The following is a 21,246-nucleotide window of genomic DNA, read 5'->3' as shown; positions in this document are numbered from 1 at the left end:
GATGGTACTGAAGAATGAAGAGCAAATGTAGCCATAGTCTCTGCCTTCAAGTGGCTCTCAGTCTAGTGGGGGAGACAGGCAAGTTCACAGCCAATTTGGATAATAGTGGTGAACATCTGCTAGGACTGTAAGTCCAGGAATCTATGGGACCTAAGCAAGTCTGGGCAGATAAGGGAAGACTTTCTGGATGAGCTGAACTCAGGTGCCACTGATGGAGGGTCAGAATTATGGCATGAAGTGGGGCAGGGAAGGGCCTTTTTGGAGAGAGGAAAGCATGTTCAAAGTCATCTCAGGAAGATCTGAAAGCTAGGTGCAGGCTGTTGGCCAGGCCTTGCAAAGCAGAAAGCTAGTTCCATCTAAGTTGGTGTGGGTCCTGATAACCCTGTTTTCAGACATCATTTTGGGTCTTGCATAGTGGGGAGATAAGATGGAAATGCTGTACCTTTAGGGTTGTGTGAATACCTGCTAGCTCTTTTACATGTATTATCCCATTTAATTCTCATAGTAACTGTGCAAAGTAGCGGTTGTAATTTCTTCATGTTGCAATGGAGCAAAGTGAGACTTAGGTTTAGTGGGGGGTGCAGAGGGAGTGGGAGAGAGAGAATCTGAGGCAGGCTCCACACTCAGCGTGGAGCCCGATGCAGGGCTCAATCTCACGACCCTTGAGATCATGACCTGAGCTGAAATCAAGAGTCAGACGCTTAACTGACTGAGCCACCCAGGTGCCCCAGAGACTTAGGTTTTAAGTAATGGGCCCAGGGTCACACAGCTTGTAGGTAGCAGGGCTGAGATTCGAATCTAGGCCTTCAGGCTTCAGAACCCAAGTTCTTAGTATTCTCCTCTGTTAGAAAGATCACTGGGCCAGAAATCAGAGGACCTGAGTTCTAGTGCTACCTCTGCTGCTTTATTAGACTTAGAATAGGTCAGCCTACTCTCCAACCTCAATTTTCACATTTGCAAAAGGGGACAAGAGGCCTACCTTCTTCAGAAATGTGAGTGTAAAGGAGATTATCCTTTACGAATATAGGAATATTCATAAATATTCTCACCAGAGTTTCAGACACCCCCAGAGAGGGCCTTGTTAGTGAGCTTCACCTTGCAGTGCTGAGTCATTCTTAAGGGTCATGCAGCAGGTTGGGGAATTTGGCCATAGTGGGTCATTGAGGTGTCCACATGGGGTTAGAGTGTTTGCATCCATGGGTAGTTGTGGAGACAAAGTGGGCAAGAAACAGTGAATGTCCTGTCTCAGGTGCCAAGGGTGGGGGGTGTAAATTGAGAAGGAAGAAGTGTGCTCTGCATCTTGTTCCCTGTGAAGATGCTGATGTTGCAGGTGCCTTTCCTGACTTGGAGTTGGGCAGGCAGCATTTACTCCCAACCCTGCCACTTACTGTCTGTGTGATTTGAGGTAAGTTGATGGCAGTTCTGGAGCCTCCAGTCTCTTCCTGTATAAAACAGGGCTCATGATTCCTACTTGGCAAAGTATGTGAAAGCATCCTGTCCAGTTCCTGGCATATAGTGGACACTGAGTAAATAGTGACCGTCCCTAAATCTGGCAGTTCAAGACTTCTCAGGGTTAATCCAATAAATCCCCGTTCTTTGCAGGATTCCACCTTTCTCCCTCGACTTTCAGACTCACTTAGGCATGTTGTAATTGGATGTGAAGGGAGGGTCTGGCCGCAGAATGAGAGCCCCACGAATCTTTGAGGGGGAAGACCCCATGCTTCCCAGTGGGGAATGGTGACGAGTGGTTTTCAGGTGGCTGCAGTGGGTATGCTGAGCCATTTTGGAAGCGAGAATATGTTTGTCTTGCCAACTATGAGATTGAGTGTCACTGTTTTGCTTTCTGGGAATAATGGCCGTGCAGATGAAGTAGATTTATGGCGCTGAGGTATGTCAGAGAACAGACTTTTTTTTTAGTGTCTGCATTTTCTGATTATTAAGGTAATGTGCTGATTTTATAATATCTGGAGAACACCAATAGGGAAAATAAAAATGTTTACTTCCACACTCAGAGATGATTACTGCTAACATTTTGGTGTATTTCCCACCATTCTTTTTCGAAATGCACATGTACTTTTTTAATGCACAGTTTATGCTTTATTCACTTAACATTAAATCATGTCATGTGCATTTCCCAGATTATTACCTATTCCTTAAAAACATTTTTGTTTGCTACATAATATCTGTGGAATACATGTGCCATAATTTACTTAATCATTCCCCATTCAATAGTTGGGCATTTAGATTATGTCCACTAAAACACATGAATGCATATTTCTCCTAAAATACATAAAAGTATTTGGCTGAGGTTTGTTACCAATTTCTTAGATTCCTAGAACTGGAATTCCTAGAACAAAGAATAAGTCTTATTTAAAAGTGTCTATTGGTGGGGATTATCAGACTGTTCTACTTATCTCATGCTAAGAAGCAGGAAAGTGATAGCATGTTAGATGGTTGTGGGTCAGCGCAGTGAGGTCCCTGCTTCTGATCATCGTGCCCAGAAGGCTGCCTCCCCGCAACTCACTTTTTCCTGGCAGACAGTACAATCAGCCTCTTGTGGCTCCACAGTGAAATTTAAGTAATGGGTCAACCTTTCCAGTGCTTCCCTTTCTGTCAGGAAGTTCATCTGTGAATCTAACCTAAATCTCAACTGCTGCATTTTAAATCCTCCCCCTCTGCTGGCTCCCCTCAGTGGAGCGGAGCGGAGCGGAGCTGTGCACGGTCTGCAGGCAGCCCACTCGTCTCTCCCCCGCTGCCTGACCGTTGCAGCTCTGGCCACCAGCCTTATGTTACCCTGGAGGAAACTCGAAGGTCTCTGGCTGCTGCTGTCTCAACTGGGAGGGTGGTCCCTGCATCGAGTTGCTGACGATAACGCCAGGTAGGGTTTCCAAACCCGAGAGTGCCCACGCTGTGAGGGCCAGCCCCCCGGCCTCTCCCGTGCCCTCTGCAGGACTTGTGGGGGCAATTAGCATTCAGAGCGGTGCTCCCTTATTGACACTGCAGGTCTATCAGATTCATTCTCTGGGAAAAAAGAATTGTGGCTAGAGCGGGGATTAATTATGTTTCAGTCCCAAGCGCATTGGCCAAGTGGTAAATGTGCAGTGAAGAAGGACGGCCAGGCAGGGAGGGGCATTTGAGTGCATTCTAGTGATGGGAAAGCCAGTTGTCAGTGTGGAGGGGTAGGGTCTTATCCTGGGCCTCCCACCCTTGGCATCAAGTAACTGCTCTGCCCTCTGCCCAAACAGCCTTGGCCACCTTTCTTAGCCAGCATCCTTTGTTGGGAGCTGACAGCTTTATTACGGGACAGTAGGATGTTAATTTGGAAGGGAAATGAATATAGCTGCAACTTAACAGGCAGTTAGAGGCCCCTTGTGTCCCTTGCTTAGCATTTTAGAGCTGGCTGGCAATAGGCCAGCAGGGTGGACCAGATCATCCAGGAAACACACTGGGAATTGAGTCCTGCCGCACCTGTGGGAATATCTGAGTGTGGCTGGAAGCCCAGAGGAGGCTGGAGCCTGAGGCCCGAAGCACCCCTGGGGCCAGGCCCAGGCTGGCTGAGCTCCTCCAGCTCCTTGCCCTCCCCTGCAAGTCAGTACCAGGAGATCCTGCCTTAACATGAGCTGCTTCATGCTTCCAGTTTTCCCTCCTCAGAAGATCTACACTTGCAGACGAGATGTCTGGTTTCACACTTTGCTGTTTCTTTTTTCTGTGCATGGTACAGGTCTAGCACTTGATTGAAGTAAATATTTAGGAGGCAAAACCCAGTGGTTTTATGTACTTGGTAAAGAAGCTACTTCTCTAGTCTTTAGCCCCCATTTAAAATTTCCATGTCAGACCATTCTTCTTCCTTTTGAAGAGGGGAAGCCTTTTCTTCTGCCCCATGTTGTTTTCCCAAATCCACTTTGGGGCTGAATGTCACTGGTACTTTTAGTTGGCAAGTTGAAGCCCAGTGTCCCCACTGTGAGACCTTAGCCCAGTGGATGCCATCCCTGGCTGCATGTTAGAATCTCTTTGGAGCTTTTAAAAAATATTGATGTCTGGGACCCAATGCCAGAGATTCTGATGTATTTGGTCCAGGTTGAGGCTTTGGCATCATTTTTAAAACATTCCACAGGTGATTCTGTGTTATTTATTAATGTCCAGTGACTTTCCCAGAATAAGGAGTAAGATGTGCCTGCCATGTCCTATCAGAAATTTCTCTCTATGAGAGGACATGTGTTAGAAGCGGGGGATATTGACAGTAGTAGGTTGCTCCAAATCCGCTGTAGAAGCAGAAAGGGTGAAATGACAAATGAAAGGATTGTGTTAGTCCTTTCCTGTGTGGTATTGGCTTGCTGAGAAGTCCCAGCATCTTTGTCTATTACCGGTGTGTGCTCTGGCTGGGCCACTGTGCCTGGTAATTAAGTAGGGGACCTGGACAAGATGCAGATGCTTTAGTGAAGGTTAAAGATAAAAAGGTACAAACAGGGTATGAATCTGTTTATATTTGGTTCATTAGCCAGGACCTGGATTCACTTTTCTCAAACTTGTGGAGCATGGGCCCCAGGAAGGAAGGAATGGGGAACCGGGCTGTGACTGCATGCAAGAGGATGGCTTTCAGTTTGGGTCTAGAGGGCAAACAGCGCAAAGTAGCAGGTGCTTGCAGTGAACATTCAACCCTTATTGGCTCGCATTACCCCTTGTAGCCTGGGATTCCTAAGGCCTCGCTTCTGCCAGTGTCCTCCTGAATGTTGTAGAGATGTCTTCCCAGAAGCGTTAATAAGGGACTGAATTATTGCTGTGAGTGAATGAGCCCCTTCTCTAAGTGTCTTAGGATTTGCCTGTGGGTTCCTCTACGTGATTTGGGAATGGTCATGCTCCTTGTTGGCTAATGCAGTATTCTTGGTGCCCCAAATCCTGTCACCTTCCCCCACCCTCTCTGGAGTGTGTGTGGCTGGGGCTTTGTTCCATGAGCAGCTTCTCAGGTTGAGGGGTTGTTTTTGTAGTTTCTGCTGCTCCTTAGCTTGTCTTATGGTGGGGCTGCTTTCCAGGCCCTGGACCTTAGAGAAGCTGGAGCTCCCTTGAGAGAGCCCCCATAGTATTCCCACAGGTAAGGAGGCCTCTAGATTAACCCTAGCGGTTAACCCCTGCTGGTGGCACCATTCCGCAGACTCACAACTCCTGCTTAGAAAAAGCTACACACACTTTATTTCATTTTTAAAAATTGTTCTCATGCTATTCAGATTGTACCAACTAAGAGATTCCCCTGAAGTGCTTGTTAAACATGAGGACTCTCTGAAATGAAATCTAGGAATTTTGCATTTTAGCCAGAATCCCAGGCCATTGTCAGGTATAGAAATGTTTGAGAATCACTTTGTTAAAAAACGTTCCTCCCCCACCTCCCACCTTGTTTTACAGGGGAAATATGACATAGATTGGTCAAGTGACTTGCCTGGGATCACACAGTGAATCAGGGCTGGAGCCAAGCCTGGAAGAACCCAAAGACAAGTCCAGAATGTTAATACTGCCTCATAGGTGTAAAGAGCTTTGTTCTTTGAAAGTGTAGTTTATCTTTCTGTTCCCCTCGTTTGCTGAGATGGAGAGTGTCGTCCATCATCTCTTTTGAACCAGATTATTCTTTGTGGTGGGGGCTGTCCTATGCATCATAGGATGTTCAGCAACATCTCTTGCTTCTACCCCCTGAATGCCGGTAACATTCCCCAGGTGTAACAACCAAAAATGTCTCTAGAAATTGCCACATATCCCCTGGGGAGCAAAATCACCCCAGTTGAGAACCATTGCTTTAGCGGCAGAATCTGTATGTCAGGGATGTTCCCTAATGGCATCCTAAGGCATTTATTTTCATGTTTGGGGACTTCATTTTTAAAATTTGCATTGTTGGCTTTTCCCCCACTTGGCTACTGTGCTGGGTTACATACATAAGTGAAAATCACGCTGGTTATAAGCTCTCTCCTCTCCATTTTGGCTTGCAGAAGGAAGGCATAAATAAACCTGGAAAGACCACTGAATTTGGACTCCAGGCCACGGTTTGCCTGTCAGCCCTGCCCTTCCTAGCTGTGGGATCTTGGGCGAGTCGTTTAACCTTCTTAAGCCCCTTTCCTCATCTGATTATGATAGAAAGAAGTGTTTGTTGTGAATGAGACTTAAGTGACACCTTGAATGTGTTAGTGTTTATAAAACATTACTCATATATTAAGTGGCGATGATAGATTCAAGTCTAATTACCAACACTTGAAGGTTTTTTCAAATTCAAAAGTGCAGAACAGCAAATCTAGACTTGTATTTGGCCAAGTATATTACCCCTGTCATCTTTCTGCCCCTAACATTGATCTTCCCCTCTCTCACTTTAAATTTCACCTCCCTCTTTCTTGGTGGCCATCGCGATATGTCTTTTGGCTCACTGTCTCTGCAAGATTTGTTGTTAGTTTATTATCTGTGATTGGTGAGATGGTTTCTTTTTATGGTGAGATTTCTGAAGGGCTGTCAGATATTTTGTGAAAATCAAAACCAGCACCACCTTCTTTTTCCCTCATTGCTAGCAGCCAGAGAGGTCATGGTGACGGGTGTGCAAGGCTTGAATGCGGGCTGCAGAGGTACACGCAGATGAGCTTGGAGATTAAAGGTCTCTGAGCTCTTCCGCACAGCAAAGCTCAGCTCGTCCAGCACTAATTCTGCAGTCAAGGAAACTGAGCCCAGAGGGGGAGCACATCGAAGGTGTCATGGCGGCAGAGTTTGATTACTGCCCACGCTTTCCGGGTGCTGAGGCTCTCGGGGCGCTACTCACGCGTGTTCCCGCTGCTGCCTCAGCTGGTGCGGGGGGAGCAGGCCCCACTCCGTATCCACCGTGCTACGGCTGCCTTCTGTTTGACTTTAGATGTTGCCTTATTGGTCTTGTGAAATCGTCTCTTTCTGTTCAGTAATTTATGGACGGAAGTTCTTCAGAATTCACACAGTACATGACATGATTTTCATGTCATTCTTTATAGCAGGACATCTTGAGGGGAAAAGGCACCAAACATGAAGGAGCTCCCGTGTCTTTGTGAACACACTGAAGAGGAAAAAGACTGAGAAACTGAAGGTCCTTTTGTTTTTTCAGTAACCTTGAATGCTGTCTCTTGGCTTTACATTTTCTCCCACTGTGATGTACGCTTACATCATCATCACTGCTAATAATGATTATTAGTATTATTCATACTTGCTGCTATCTTTTGAGTGCTGACTGTATGCCTGTGTGTGTGAAGTGTTTACCACAGTGAACACACCACAGTTGATCTGCCCAAAAACTCTACAAAGAGGGCACGATGACTGTTTTGTAAATGAGGAAACCAGTTAAGTAACTAATTCACGGTCACAGAGTAGGAGGGGGAGCTGAGATTTAAACCCCTCCAGTGTATGAATCCTGACGAGGCTTGCTCCTGGTCTGTAGTTCCTGACTCCCATGCGGGCGGTTTTTGTAAACCCCAGCAGCTGATTCTCCTCCCCAGCCGAAGTCAATGGCTTCAAGGATGTGGTGTTTGTCAAATGGCCTGTTTGAACCTCTAGGGCTATCCCCGCTGGGTGGCACCCAGCTCGCTAGGCCACCACCTCCCCCAGACGTGTCCTCTCAGGCTGTGCTAAAAGCCTAAATGAGAACTGTCCCTGACTTGGGAACCTAGAGACCTGCTGTTAAGGGAGGCACAGCCTTTAGAGACTAAGGCCTGGCTTTTGGCTACATGGATCCCTTAACCCCTCCAGAGCCTTATCTTCCTCAGCTAGAAAGTGGAGGTGATTCCTGTCTCACGATTTTTTTTTTTTTTTTGAGAGTGTTAAATGAAACACTTCCTTTTGAAAGTGTTTATAAACTCACGGTTTAGGTGGGATTGTGAAACTAATGATAGTAGGTTCCAGTGGAGGGGGAGTGGGAGCCTGGGGAAGAATGTCCAAGGGAATGAAATACAGGGACAGCTGGGGGAAAAGAAGCAAACTAATCTCCCTTGCCAGTGATTTTAAAGGCCTTCTTGCCCAGCCTTAACCTTCATGCAGTACCATGACATCATGTATGGATGTTTCTACTTCCCTGCCCCCTCTGGAGGAAGTGCTCACAGGCATGGAGTGGGGCCTCCTGCAGAACTCTCCCTGCAGATACTCACCTGAGGGCTCCATCCTGCTGTAGCCTGGGGCTCTGCTTCAAAGAAGGCTGCCTGGGGGGAAGTGGTTGTTTAAAGGGAAGTTGCTACTAGATACTTTGGATTATGGTGACTGTGAGGGAAGCATAGAATTAAAAAATTTTTTTTCATCATCAAGGTAATGTAACTACATTACTTCCAAAATTGGATGATAGAGAAGAAGGGGAAAAGGCATTTATTTCATTTCATCTTAATGTATTTTTTCTGGATGTTTGGGGGAGATGGGAAAATAATCATTTTCATTTGTTTTAAACAGGTATACATAACACAGCACAAATTGAACAGTACAAAGCAGTGAAAAATAAGTCTTTATATGCTTTGTCACCTTGTATATACGATTTTTGACTCTTTCAGTTGACATTATTTTCATGTCTAAGCATTTCTTATTCCTTCCCATTTTAACAATTTTTTAAAATTTTGCAAGCAACATATGTAAACTGTATTTGTGAATTTTTAGTCTTACGTAAGCAAACAGCAGAATACCAAATTGGTAACAGTGGTGACATGTTACAAGTGACTTATTTTTATTTATGCTTTTATTTTCTAAATTTTCTACAATGAGCAGGAGTATTCAGAGAAGTATGCTGAGAAGATATTGTTCATAATCTTAGAATTAAAATTCTGGCCTATTTTTATCCAGTATTTTTATTCTTTGCATTTCATAAACATAGTTGAGATTATATTTTATATCTGTGTGTGGATCCTGCTTGGTTTTCACTTTAAGCACTTACTAACCTTAGATTCTTTTTTTTTTTAAGATTTTATTTATTTATTTGACAGAGAGAGAAAAAGCAAGAGAAGGAACACAAGCAGGGGGAGTGGGAGACGGAGAAGCAGGCTTCCTGCTGAGCAGGGAGCCTGATATGGGGCTCGATCCCAGGACCCCGGGATCATGACCTCAGCCAAAGGCAGACGCTTAACGACTGAGCCACCCAGGTGCCCCTAACCTTAGATTCTTCGTGGATTTTGCTTTTAATGCCCGGGCAATATTCTGTCAAGTAGAAACACCATATTTTGTTTAACCATTCCCTTCCTTATGGTTCGACAATTGGGTAATTTCCAGTTTTTTTTTTTTTTTTTTCTGTTCAGATAATACCATAATGAACAACTTGGGAAACAAAGCATTTAGAAGTGTTGACCCTGAAACAGTCTAATGTTTGGAGCAACCGTATTCCCGATGGGTCAGTATACAGCAGGTGCTAAACAGTTGTTTGTGCTTAGTGAATCAAGAGACATGCGTGAAGCGGTGTTGTGCAGATGACTGAATAAATGATAACATGAAGGAATAGAGAATGTTTTATGGTAATGCAGGCCTGTAAAGAGGGTCCCCCCGAATGGACTGTAAAGTCCAAACCTGTCATGCTCTGAGGGTTTCCAGGTCTTTGGGAGGGCTCTGCAAGTGGGGCCATGAAGGATACTGGGGGAAGATGATGGTTTGCAGAACTGTACAGCAGGAATGTCGGGCTTGCTCTGTCTTTGCACCGTGTTGGAGAACCCAGTGGCAGTGGTGCTTCTCCTGTTGGAAGGAAGGGAACATGGCAAGGACAGAAGTCTAAGGGGCAATTTGTTGTCTGAATGTGCGCTGCCCCAAACGGCTGCTGAAACCAAATCCATTTGTGGAAGGCTGTGAGGGTTTTCTTGGCTTGACTCTCTTTTTGGAATTGAATAGGAAAATAGAATTTCTCTGAAAAGTGTCTCTCTGTGTTTGTGCCTGGAGCGCTCTGTAATTTGGACCTTGTCAGAACAGCCTGTCTTTATTTTGAATTTGGAACCACTGACTCCCCTTTTCTTTACACTGTGAGCTATTTATACACCCAAAAGCATAAGTGGAGGCCTTTTCACCTTCTCCCTCATGACTTCAAGAAATAAATAAAGGAAAGCAGCATTCTCTAGAATCTGTAATTCCTGAGTGTTGGCAATAAAGAGCTGACAAATATTCCAATGTAGATATCTGTGCAGTGGTGATGGGCCATGAATGGGCAGTGAGAAGCTTGGCTGCAGGGTCTTAGGTGCTGTTTCTCAGCCTTTTCCAGGGCCTTTGGGGGAAGGAGTCCTCAGTCACCCAGCTGAGCATATATCCCAAACACATTCTCTGTCCATTTATTCACATACTCATTCTGTTTGGTTTACTTTGGTTATTGATCACCTAATGTTCTATGTCACGCAGTTTTGCAAGGCCATAGTGATGTCAGTCATGACTAAGCCTGCCTGCCTGTTTCAGTCAGGGTTCAATGGCAGTAACGGGAAACTCGCTTTTCTAAATAGAAATGGGTTTAATACTGTAAATTAGGTACTTTTTAGCATTATTGAAAGGGTGGGAGAACAGGATCAAAGCTGGCCTTTGGCAGTGATTCCTAAAACAAGACTCTGAAAGTGGTCCACTAGTAACTGTTTTCTTTTTCGTTTTCTCTCCCTCTTTTGAACTCCCTTTACCTCCTCTTCCCAGGTTCTCTGTCCTAGAGGTGACTCTCACCTTATGGGAAGGACTGCTTCCAAGAGTCAGTGGAATGTGAAGTGTTAATGATCACGTCTGTTGTTCATAATACTCTCTGTCACTTGCTGATCCTTTATTGAGTGCCCAGCTGTGTGATAAGTCCTTTACATGCATTATCTCAATTCTCAATCCTCTGTTAGGTGCTGAGTAGTAATACAGGGGAGGAACCTGAAGCTAGGAAAAGTTAAGTGACTTATCCAAGATTGCTCAGCTAATAAGTAACATTTGAATTCAAGCAGTATCCCTGTCCAGAGGTTCTTGCAGTTTAAAAGAAGAGCTGGGCCAAAAGAAGATACACAAACAAATGGCCAGTAAACATGGGAAAAGATGCTCAACATCATTAGCCGTTAAGGAAATGCAAATCAAAGCCATATGAGATACTACTTCACACACACACACACACACACACACACACACACACACACACACACACACACACACATCTATTTAAAAAAATAATTAAGGGTGCCTGGGTGGCTCAGTTGGTTAAAGCGACTGCCTTAGCCTTAGGTCATGATCCCAAGATCCTGGGATCGAGCCCCACATCAGGCTCCCTGCTCAGCCGGAAGCCTGCTTCTCCCTCTCCCACTCCCCCTGCTTGTGTTCCCTCTCATGCTGTCTCTCTCTCTCTCTCTCTCTCTCTCTCTCTCTGTCAATTAAATAAATAAATAAAATCTTTTAGAAAAAAAATAAAAATATAATTGAAAAGTGCTGGTAAGAGGGGCCCCTGGGTGGCTCAGTTGGTTGAGCGACTGACTGTTGGTTTTGGCTCAGGTCATGATCTCAGGGTTGTGATACTGGGCCCTGAGTCAGGCTCCCTGCTCAGTGGGGCATCTGCTCAAGATTCTCTCCCTCCCTCTCCCTCTGCCTCTCCCCCTGCTCTCTTTCTTTCTCTCTCTAAAATAAATAGATAAATTAAAAAAAAAGTGCTGGTAAGAATGTAGAAGAATTGGAACACTAATACATTGCTGGTGAGAATATGCAGCTGTGTTGGAAACCAGTTTGCCAGTCCTCAGAAGGCTAAACATAGAGTTACCATATGATTCATAAATCCCACTCCTAGGTACATACCTAAGAGAAATGAAAACACATGTTCACATAAAAACTCATATGTGAATATTCAAAGCAGTATTATTCATAATATCTCCTAAGTGGAAATAACGCAAATATCCATTAGCTGATAGTGGATAAATGAAATGGGGTACATCCATATAATGGAATATTTATTACTTGGCAATAAAAAAGTGAGGTACATGCTATAAGGATGAACTTTATAAGCCTGTTATAGAAGATGACAGTGTATGATTCCATTTCTACAAAGTGTTCGGAATAGAGAAACCTATAGAGATAGAAAATAGAGCTGGAAGGGGAATGACAGCTAAAGGGTATGGAGTTTCTTTTTAGGGTGAGGAAAATGTTCTAAAATTGATTTTGGGGTTATGGTTGTACAGCTCTGACTATATAAAAGCCATTGCATTATATACTTTAAAGGGATGAATTGTTTGGCATGTGAATTATGTCTCAATTAAGTTGTTATCAACAAAAAAAGAAAAGCTAGAAAGGACAGTGCTTATCCAAATAAATTGCTAATGGTGGAATTTAAGGAATAGTACATAAATCCCATCTAATTCTCTGAGACTTTTGGGTTATATTAGTTTGTCCTCACAAGAATCTGGTCGGTGGACTTAGAGGTGATTTTTTTTTTCCTCAGTTATCTATTCTTCTAGGTTTTTCGATTTTTCTTTAAGGGGTGTGTATTTTTATAAGTAGGGAACCAAAAATAAACTATGTCATAAAATATGTATTCCATTGGGTTATGCAAAAAGAACATTGTGACTTCCACATGTTGTACCACTTGAACTAATTTGAGAATTTTTGTCCTAAAATAGAGATTTTGGGGGAAAAAAAGAGGTATCACAAGTGTTAGTCCCTGCATTGAGCTGGTGTCAGAATCCAGTCACTCCTGGAAGCCGCCTGCCTTTTACCCTCTCCTTTTTTACTTACCCTTTGGTCACCAAAGACCACCAAGTTGTTAATGATCACAATCTTGTGTACAATTTTGTACATAACTTTTTTTTTTTTAAGATTTATTTGACAGAGACACAGCGAAAGAGGGAACACAAGCAGGGGGAGTGGGAGAGGGAGAAGCAGGCTTCCTGCTGAGCAGGGAGCCCAATGCGGGGTTTGATCCCAGGACCCTGGGATCATGACCTAAGCCTAAGTCAGACGCTTAAAGACTGAGCCACCAGGCGCCCCAACTTTTTTTTTTTTTAACAAGGAAAAGAACCTGGGGGGATGGCAGTGGTGATAGATAGTCATGTCAAATTGAATATAAGTAAAAGGAAGAAATGTAGTGGGGTCTCTGTGCCCTTAGGTAATTTGTTCCATTTTATTTATCCAAGTATAATTGTTGATGCTAGCATTTCAGAGTCTACTTGTAACCCAGTAAAATACCTCATGAAAGTTACAAGGCCCGCAAAGAAGGGGAATTCACTGTGGCCCCTTCCTTTCCACCTGTGCTAAGGGCCAGCTGGACCATGAATATGCTTTTTTTTTTTTAACAGGATTTATGGATAAGTGAAGCAAAATTTATCGAGATCCAACTGTATGTTTGAGGGCAGAATATGCTGTCAGGAAGTCAGTAAGGCTGAGGATTTACAACCCAAGAGAGGCTTAAAACGTGGAGAGTTTCCCCATTACGCAATAAGTTGGCACCTTGGAGCACGACCTGGATTTCTCCGGCTCCGAGACCTTCTCATTTATTGTGTGCCACATGTGTCTTTCTGTAAGTAAGGTCCAGGTGCCTTCCAGGTAAAAGGGGGAGAGAGAGTTGGGGCAGTATATGTCTGCTAGGTGTCTATCCCCACACCTCACCCCGTGAGCCTGCCAGCACTTTTCCTGTGCACCTGGGCTCTCTGTCTCCCTGCTGATACCTGAGACTGCTAAGAACAAGCCCGAAACAGCTCACAAGTATGATAGAAAGAGAAATCCCAGAGAGCAAGGTTTGGCTCCTCACTCTGCCACTCTCAAGGGGTCTTTGCCTTTGGGCAAATCACTACTTTTCTTAAGGTTTTCCTAATCTTTACTTTTTAAAAAAGATTTTATTTATTTGTCAGAGAAAGAGAGTGAGAAAGAGAGAAAATGAGCACAAGCAGGGGGAGGGGCAGAGGCAGAGGAAGAAGGAGACTTCCCACTGAGTAAGGAGCCTGATGTGGGACTCGATCCCAGGACCCTGGGATCATGACCTGAGCTGAAGGCAGACGCTTAACCGACTGAGCCACCCAGGCATCCCCAGGTTTTCCTAATCTTTAATAGAAATAATGCTGTCTACCTTACATGCTCACGATGAGTATGGAATGGAAATCATATGGAAAACAGCACAGTGCTGGAGACACATTAGGCCTTTGACAAAGATCATTACATCTTTCTCAGTCTGCTTTTCTTCTTTGCATCCCCTTTCTCTGGCTTGATTCCTACACTGGTTGGCAGAGAAAGTTACCCAGTTTTCTCCACCTCCAGTCGGAGGCCACCTGTCAGTACTCTTATTAACATATTTTGAACACATTTCTCCAAAATAAAACCCATTGAAACAAAAAATTGTTTAGAATAACACTGCCCGGTAGAATTTTCTACGGTGATGAGATGTTCTTGGCCATTCTTGTCCTTTTGCTCTTTAACTTAGATTTAAGATGGGTTTGTGAAGATCCATCCAAACCCTGTGGGACCCTTGATTTGTGTCACACTGAATTTATAGATTAATTTAGGAAAGAATCAATGTCTTTACAACATTGGGGTTTTCTAGTTCTCCTTTCACTCAGGCCTTTTAAAATATTTTTAAGTAAAGCCATAGTTTTCTCCATGAACGTTTTATCAGAGGTTCATCCAGAGCCAAGTGACCAGCACAGTTCTGGATTTTCGAATATCATTTTGGTGGCCATGAGGACAGTGGACCCGAGAGAGTGGTGTCTGGAAGCAGAAAGGTCACTGAGGAGGCTGTTGCAGTAGTCCAGGTGAGAGAAGATGAACGTTGGGATTTGGGCCTGTGAGAAGGGGAGGAACCAACACATGCCAGAGACAGTTTCTAAAAGAGGGAACAGGACCTTCTTAATTCTTCCAGGGCAAAATAAGCAGAGTCGTAGTAATACTTGCTGCCTTTTACTGATAGCCCACTACGTACTGGGCCATGTGCCACTGTGTTATGGTCACCATTGCTTCTCTCGATGCTCTCAGGCAGCCAGCGTTACTTCTGTCCTCCAGATGACGAAACTAAACCTCAGAGAGGTTAAGTAACTGACCCAAAATCACCCAGGGGAACAAAACAAATGTTTAAACCTAGATCTCCTCCTGCCCAAAGGCCACTGAACACTCGTCTAATCTTGGGTCCTCTCAGAGTTTATTGGAAGTACTTAATGGAAATATGCCAGACCTTTTGAGTTTTATGACTAAAATAAAAATGACTAAAATCTTGTTCTCAATCATAGTCAGAAAATTAAATTGGAGTGTTTACCTAGTTTTATAATGTTTGATAAAAGATCTAGACATGTCTGGATTTATGAGATCTATAAAATTTGAGTTGTTGAAGGGGCAGGAGAGGGGGCTTTGGGGATGCAGATCATGTGACTCAGTGGAAAACCTCAGAGGTATTTTTGAATTCTGAAAGTGTTCCTGGTCTTGTATTTCTGGGTAATATTTTTGTTGATGTTTTTCTTCCATTGGTCAGACCAAAAAAATGAATAAGCCTTAATTAAAATTTCTATTGTCTTTGCCACAGAGGAAGGAAGCCTTTCCCTGGTTGTCATGGTGATGTCTGAATGACACTGTTGAAGTGGGTAGTGATTGCCATCCAGAGCCCTGAAATGAGCATTTATCATTTTCCTTGCCCCCTGAGATGCTTGCAGAACCAAACTGCACATTTCTTTAATCGCCTTTTAAATTTGCATTTGAGCCAAATGTGTGTGTGTGTGTGTGTGTGTGTTTGTGTGTGTGTGTGTCAGAGCGTGCACATTCCAGGGAGTATACTCTGCTGCAGCCATGGTTAGAATCATCAAGTCTGAAACCCCATTTCTGTTTGCTTTGTGCTCCTGAAGCCAAATGGCATATGGGAGGTGCTCATGAAAACTCTGAGAAAGTAATTAGGAACTATCAGCCTTTTTTGTGGCATAGCGGGACCGCTCATGAGGGAGGCCTCCTCCCTGTCCCAGCCCCCCCCCGCCCCCCCCCCAGGCACTCAGCAGTCTTGCCTGACACACCTTCTCTGTACGCATCTAAAGGGGCTTGCACTTAATACCTGGTGACTTTAAATGCTGCCACTTACCGCCTGTCCTTTGCTGTCCCCCCTGCACCCAGCAGGCTCACTGGAGGCATCATGCTGCATGCAGCCACAGTGCGGCTGTTTCTGACAGTAAAACCAGGCTCTTTTGCTGGCTTTGGGATTTCTGCACAGAGTGATTGGGGTGTAGGAAGGGGAATGCGGAAGAGTGATGTTGTACAGCTGGAGAATCTGGATGGGTTTTTCAGTTCTGTCTGCACGTGAGGCTACCCCCCACCCAGGCCTTCGAGGACAGGACAATGACACCCCTCCTCCCCAATGGTGCTGTGCAGCTGCATAATGTAGATGGATTTTCCAGAGCTCTGTCTGCAGGTGAGATTACCCGCAGGTCTAAAGAAGACAGGCTTATGACACCTCCCACTCCCAACTGGATATCTGTGCAATAACCTTTCATGTAGAATGGTGTTGTGACAAAGAGCAAAGAACTTGCCATCAAGTCTTGGCTCCCCTTCTTAGCTAGCCATGTGAACCAGGGTAAGAACTCAACCTCTCAGAGCCTTAGTCTCCTCTGTAAAATGTAAAATGGTAATAATGACAGTAACTATCTCTCCAGGTCATTGTAGCTCATTAGATGATGCTTTGTCAGCTGTAAGCTGTACATTCTACTTCATAAAGCTTAGACTGTATACTAGGCTGAGTGTTGGAGAATCGGGGCCAACCAAGAGGCAGGGCAGGAACAACAATCAGGGTAAGTTGGTAAATGTGTGATTCCAGTGTGCACCAACAGGCATTTAACTCTGCCTGGTGTCAGGGAGGGCTTCTGGGAGGAGGTGATCCTTGCGCTGACCCTTGAAGAATAGATAGATGTTAACCAGAAAGATGGGGGGGCAGCCTTCAAGAAAAGGGAATGGTGTATGCAAAAACACTGAGACACCGCTAAAACATAGGTCTCCTCAAGGGAGTGGTAAACCATGAGGCAGGGAACAGATGAAGGGTGATGTTTTCCTTATTCCAGAAGCACTGGATGGTTTTAGGGCAAGGAGTGACATAATTTGTAGGTTTAGAGATATTACAGGTAGCTGTGTGGAGGGCTGTTGAAAGTTCATCAGGAATAGGTGGGTGAGTACAGAGAGAGAATGATGACCTTAGAGGCTACCACAGTCATCCCAGTGAGAGTGCTGTTGGGATGGAGAAGATGGATCGGTTGGTGATGTGGAAGTAGAGTTGACTAGTCTCTGACAGGGAATGAGGGAAAGAGGTGGGATGATTTCCAGCATTTCTAAATGGTGTTCCTGTTGGCATTTGGAGAGGGACAGATTTTCACTATGTAGGACAGTGTTATTTAGCAGCCTGGGCCCCCTGCCCGCTAAATATCATCTAATTGTTATGACAACAAAAATGTCACCCGTTTTTCCAAATGCCCCTGCTTGAAAACCACAAAATAGTGTTTTACCATCATGGGGAATGAAAGACGAGAAATATGATGGGAGGGGCTCCATTTTGAAATATGTTGATTTAATGGTGTCCAGGGGACATCTTGGGAGAAGTGTCCTCTAAGCAGCTGGATCCAGGGATCCAGGGCTCAAGAGAGTGGACAGCACAGGAGATACAACTTCTGGAGTCCTACCCATGGCAGTGAATGAGCTTTCCCAGGGAGGATAGCATGAGAAGGGGGAAGTGGATGGCAGAACCTTGGGAACCATCATGTATCTTGTTTGATCTTGTGAGATGGGGAGGAGTGATAGTTTTCTGGGACCCATAGGGAAGAGGAGACTGAAGCTCAGGGAGAGGCAATGCTTTTTCCTAGTTTCTCTTTTAATCAGTTTTGGCCCAGTCAGTGTCTAGATGAGGCTGAGGAGAAATGGATTTTGCCCCTTCAGTTGAGGGTTCTTACTTTGTAGCCAATTGGCCCAATGTCTCAATGACCAGGGAATTGGCCCAATGTCTCAATGATCAGGGTGTTCTTATCACTGCCTCACCTTGGGTTTAGAAGCCTTTGTTCATTAGTAAGGAGACTTCTCAGGATTTGCTTTTTTTCCCTGCAATGGTGGATTTTTCCTTGGCGCCCTCTGTGTTCTTGGTTCACTGATTAATAGACACTTGAGGAATTGCAGGGAGGTGTTTAACATGCATCAGATACCATCACTAGCAGAGAAAGTGATTCACTGAGTATTCTTTCTGCCGTCTGCATCCCTCCCCGCCGACAGAGTTTGACATTGGGGAATTGAGTCTGGATCTGGAAGAGCACATTGTAAATGTGTGATTCAGAGTCAGCAACGACGTGCAGCTGTGGCCAAAGTCGGGGGTTCTTGAGAGTAGTGGATGGTGGGGCTTTCCCTCCCATGTCATTCATGTCACCCTCTTCAAAGATGGGAGTCATTTTGGGTTAAAGATCACCAGCAAGTTCTGGGCTCCGACCTTCAGGCTTTCTACCAGTTTCCGTATTTTCAGCTAGATTGTTGGGACTTCCAGACAGGGACGTGGAAGGCTGGTGGTTTACTTTCAGAGTGTGGAGAGTCTAGTAAGAATGGCTTCTTCTACTAAGCCCTTATCCAATAGCAAATTTTTTTTCTTGCCATGGAAAAGTAAGAGTTAGTTTTGCTATGTTTGTCTTCATGCAAAATGGTCTAACCTTTGACTCCAGCTCTGGAGTTAAAGACCTAGGTTTGAATTCTCGCTCTGTCCCTACTTAGTTGTGTAATCTTGCATAAACCCCTTAAGTATCCTAATCTGTAAAATGGAGACAATAGTACCCACCTCCTAGGATTATACTCAAGAATGATATAATGCCTATGGAGTACCTAGAATATGATATGATATGCTCCTGGAAGTTCCATTTTGTGATATCTCTCGTATGTGGTTCTTTATCCACTACTCCTCCTTCCGGCACACATTTTTGGCTCTCTACAGAAATCTGGCACTCCACTGTAGCAGGCCCACTGTTTAGGGATGTGGAGAGCTAGCTAGTAGGTTTTCTTTAGGAAGAGAGACCTTGATAAGACCAGCTACCCTTATTGTCTCCTTGATGCTAGGCACCATTTAGAAAGTCTTCCACAAAGCCCACGCTGGCATTGTGGGGTTGCAACTGGAACCCAGTCTGGCTCCAAACCCACACTCTCCTATTGTCTGCCCTGCTCTGTCCTCCTAAATCCTGCTTTGCCCCCTGCCCTAAAAAAATCAAAAAGAAATACTAGAATAAAGCCAGAAAAGTCTGTCAGGATATTCTCTCTGGGTTTGCTCACTGGCAAGTCTGGGTACTCTGGGTCCTGTGGGTCAGGCGCCTTCTTCCTGCTGTGTTTCTTGACCTGAGGTTCCCTTCCTGAACGGGCATCACTAGGAAATTCAGAAGGAAACTGGTTTGGGTGGGGGGTTTCCTTTGCCCTTTTCTAGAAGTGAGATAGGCAGAGAGAACCCGTCCTGGACCACATGTCCTTTTCCCTTCCCCTGCCCTGTGCACTGAATGTGGAGTAGTCCCTTTTCTCCGGGTCATGCAGGGATGCTGTGGGATTGGGCCTCTGGAGTCCCTTTGCTCTGACACCACCGAGAGCAGACTCTTAAAGAGGCAGGTGGGAAGTAGGCGGCCTGAGGAGGTCTTGAGCCAGCTGGCACATGAGAAAGCAGCCCTGGAGGCTGGAAGGGTGCCCTCACCCGGATAGCTACAAGAGGCTCCTCCCACTGGAACACGGCTGGACTGCTTTACCTCTCACAACCCACTGACAGCTTTATCTTTTATAAACAAAGACCCTGTGCTTTAATTCCTAATGGACATCCTCTGGGCTCTGGGCACAGCTAGCCTTCAGATCTGTGTGCTGATCCTTTACAGCACACCCTCCCTTCCCTGGTTATGGAGTAAAGTGCTACATGTCAAGATTTATTCAGGTCATTCTATGCTGCACACCTGTGAGTGAGCTCATACGGCCGACTTCGGGCCTGTTCTTGGTTTCCTTCTTCCATTACTGCTCTGACCTCAAGATAGCACGGGAAAAGTTGCTAGCTGTGTCCCCCTTGTGTTGAGTACCAGAGAATTACCACTTCCCCTGTCACCACTTGCTCAGCCCTACCAGTGTGGAGGTGACAAGGAGAAATGGAATTTGGTAGACCAGTACCTAGGGCTCAGTGTTAATCATCTCCAGCCTTTTCCCGTTTTACAGATGAGGGGACTGTGGACCAGACAGAAAAGCTTTGCTTCCCAAGTGGCTGGTATTGTTATTTACCTTGAGCAACTTAAATGCCCAAAGTAGGGTGCAAAAGAGATATCATGATGCAGAAAAAGAGTTTGGCTTCTTGACTTGGATTCCAGCGGGAATCCTAAATCCTTCTGAAATGTATGACCTTAGACAAATGACTTAACCCCTCTTAACCTCAGTTCTCTGAGATGATAATACCGTGCAGTGTTGAAGTGACTGATAGAGGTAATATGTGCAGGCATCTTAAGCAGTTACAATGATAGTTATGCAGAAAACAGTGACTGTTACTTTTAATATAGTCTCAGTGGCTTGTTAATGGATACTGGCGACACTGGACTCTTAAAGCTGTGTATCTAAAAGAAAAAGCATAAGCTTCCTGTGAGAAAGGGCGTGAGGAACCTACCCCAGCTTCCACTACTGGGCTATGACCACCTGCTCCTGCAAGGTGTAGGGAGTAGGCATAGGTTCTCAGCCATACCTGTGTATAGAGCCTTGTTTTTTTGTTTTCCCACCAAAATATCTCCTAATGCTCAGGATCTCTTCATCCTACCCATATACTTCAGATTTCACATAATTGCTAAATGGTATGTTTCGTCGGTTAATGGATTCATAAAGTTGGAAAGGAGCATGAGGCTATCTTGGCCAATTATAGACCTGGGGTTCGTGTTCTTTCTTTAGCAATATCCTGCCAAATGGTTTTTGGCCTAGGCTTGAAAACTTCCACCAATGGGAGGCCACCAGCCAGTCTGATGTTCAGAAGCCACTCTGGCTTTGACATTGGTAGACACATAATTCCTTGAAAAATATGCTTCCCAGTGACTCCACCTACTGATTCTAGTTCTACCATGTTGGCCCTCAGGGAACAAATGGAATTACTCTAACATATGATAGCCCTACAGAGATGATGATAGCGGTCCTGTGCCCTGAATCTTCCCAGACCATAAAACTCCTGTTCCTTCAGTGATGTGGCTTTGACCCATTGGTGCCCTTCATAGTGCTGGCTTGTCTCTCCTCTAGCTTTTCACTCTGGCCTGTAGGTATGGTTACCAGAAGAGAACACAGTATTTGGGTGGGGTCTGATTGGCTCAAGATAGAACATTTTTTACCTCCCTTATTTTGGACTATTACATT

At 44.8% G+C, this 21,246-nt stretch overlaps 1 protein-coding gene across 17 annotated transcripts in view; it reads left to right on the top strand.

Moving 5' to 3' along the window:
• PLEKHA7 (pleckstrin homology domain containing A7) overlaps positions 1-21,246 on the top strand; it is a 211,879-nt gene that overhangs the window by 84,863 nt on the left and 105,770 nt on the right. Inside the window, exon 1 of one of the 17 annotated variants that reach the window (XM_027581336.2) lies at positions 9,267-9,346. The exons of the other annotated variants lie outside the window; for them this stretch is intronic. The gene's annotated coding sequence lies outside the window, so the exon portion shown is untranslated. Of the gene's footprint in view, positions 1-9,266; positions 9,347-21,246 lie in introns of those variants that run through there. 17 annotated transcript variants of the gene reach the window in all.

Source organism: Zalophus californianus, chromosome 11 (assembly GCF_009762305.2).
Source record: "Zalophus californianus isolate mZalCal1 chromosome 11, mZalCal1.pri.v2, whole genome shotgun sequence".
Taxonomy (NCBI): domain Eukaryota; kingdom Metazoa; phylum Chordata; class Mammalia; order Carnivora; family Otariidae; genus Zalophus; species Zalophus californianus.
Note: the sequence above shows the minus strand (reverse complement) of the source record. Positions and strands in the feature narration are given on the sequence as shown.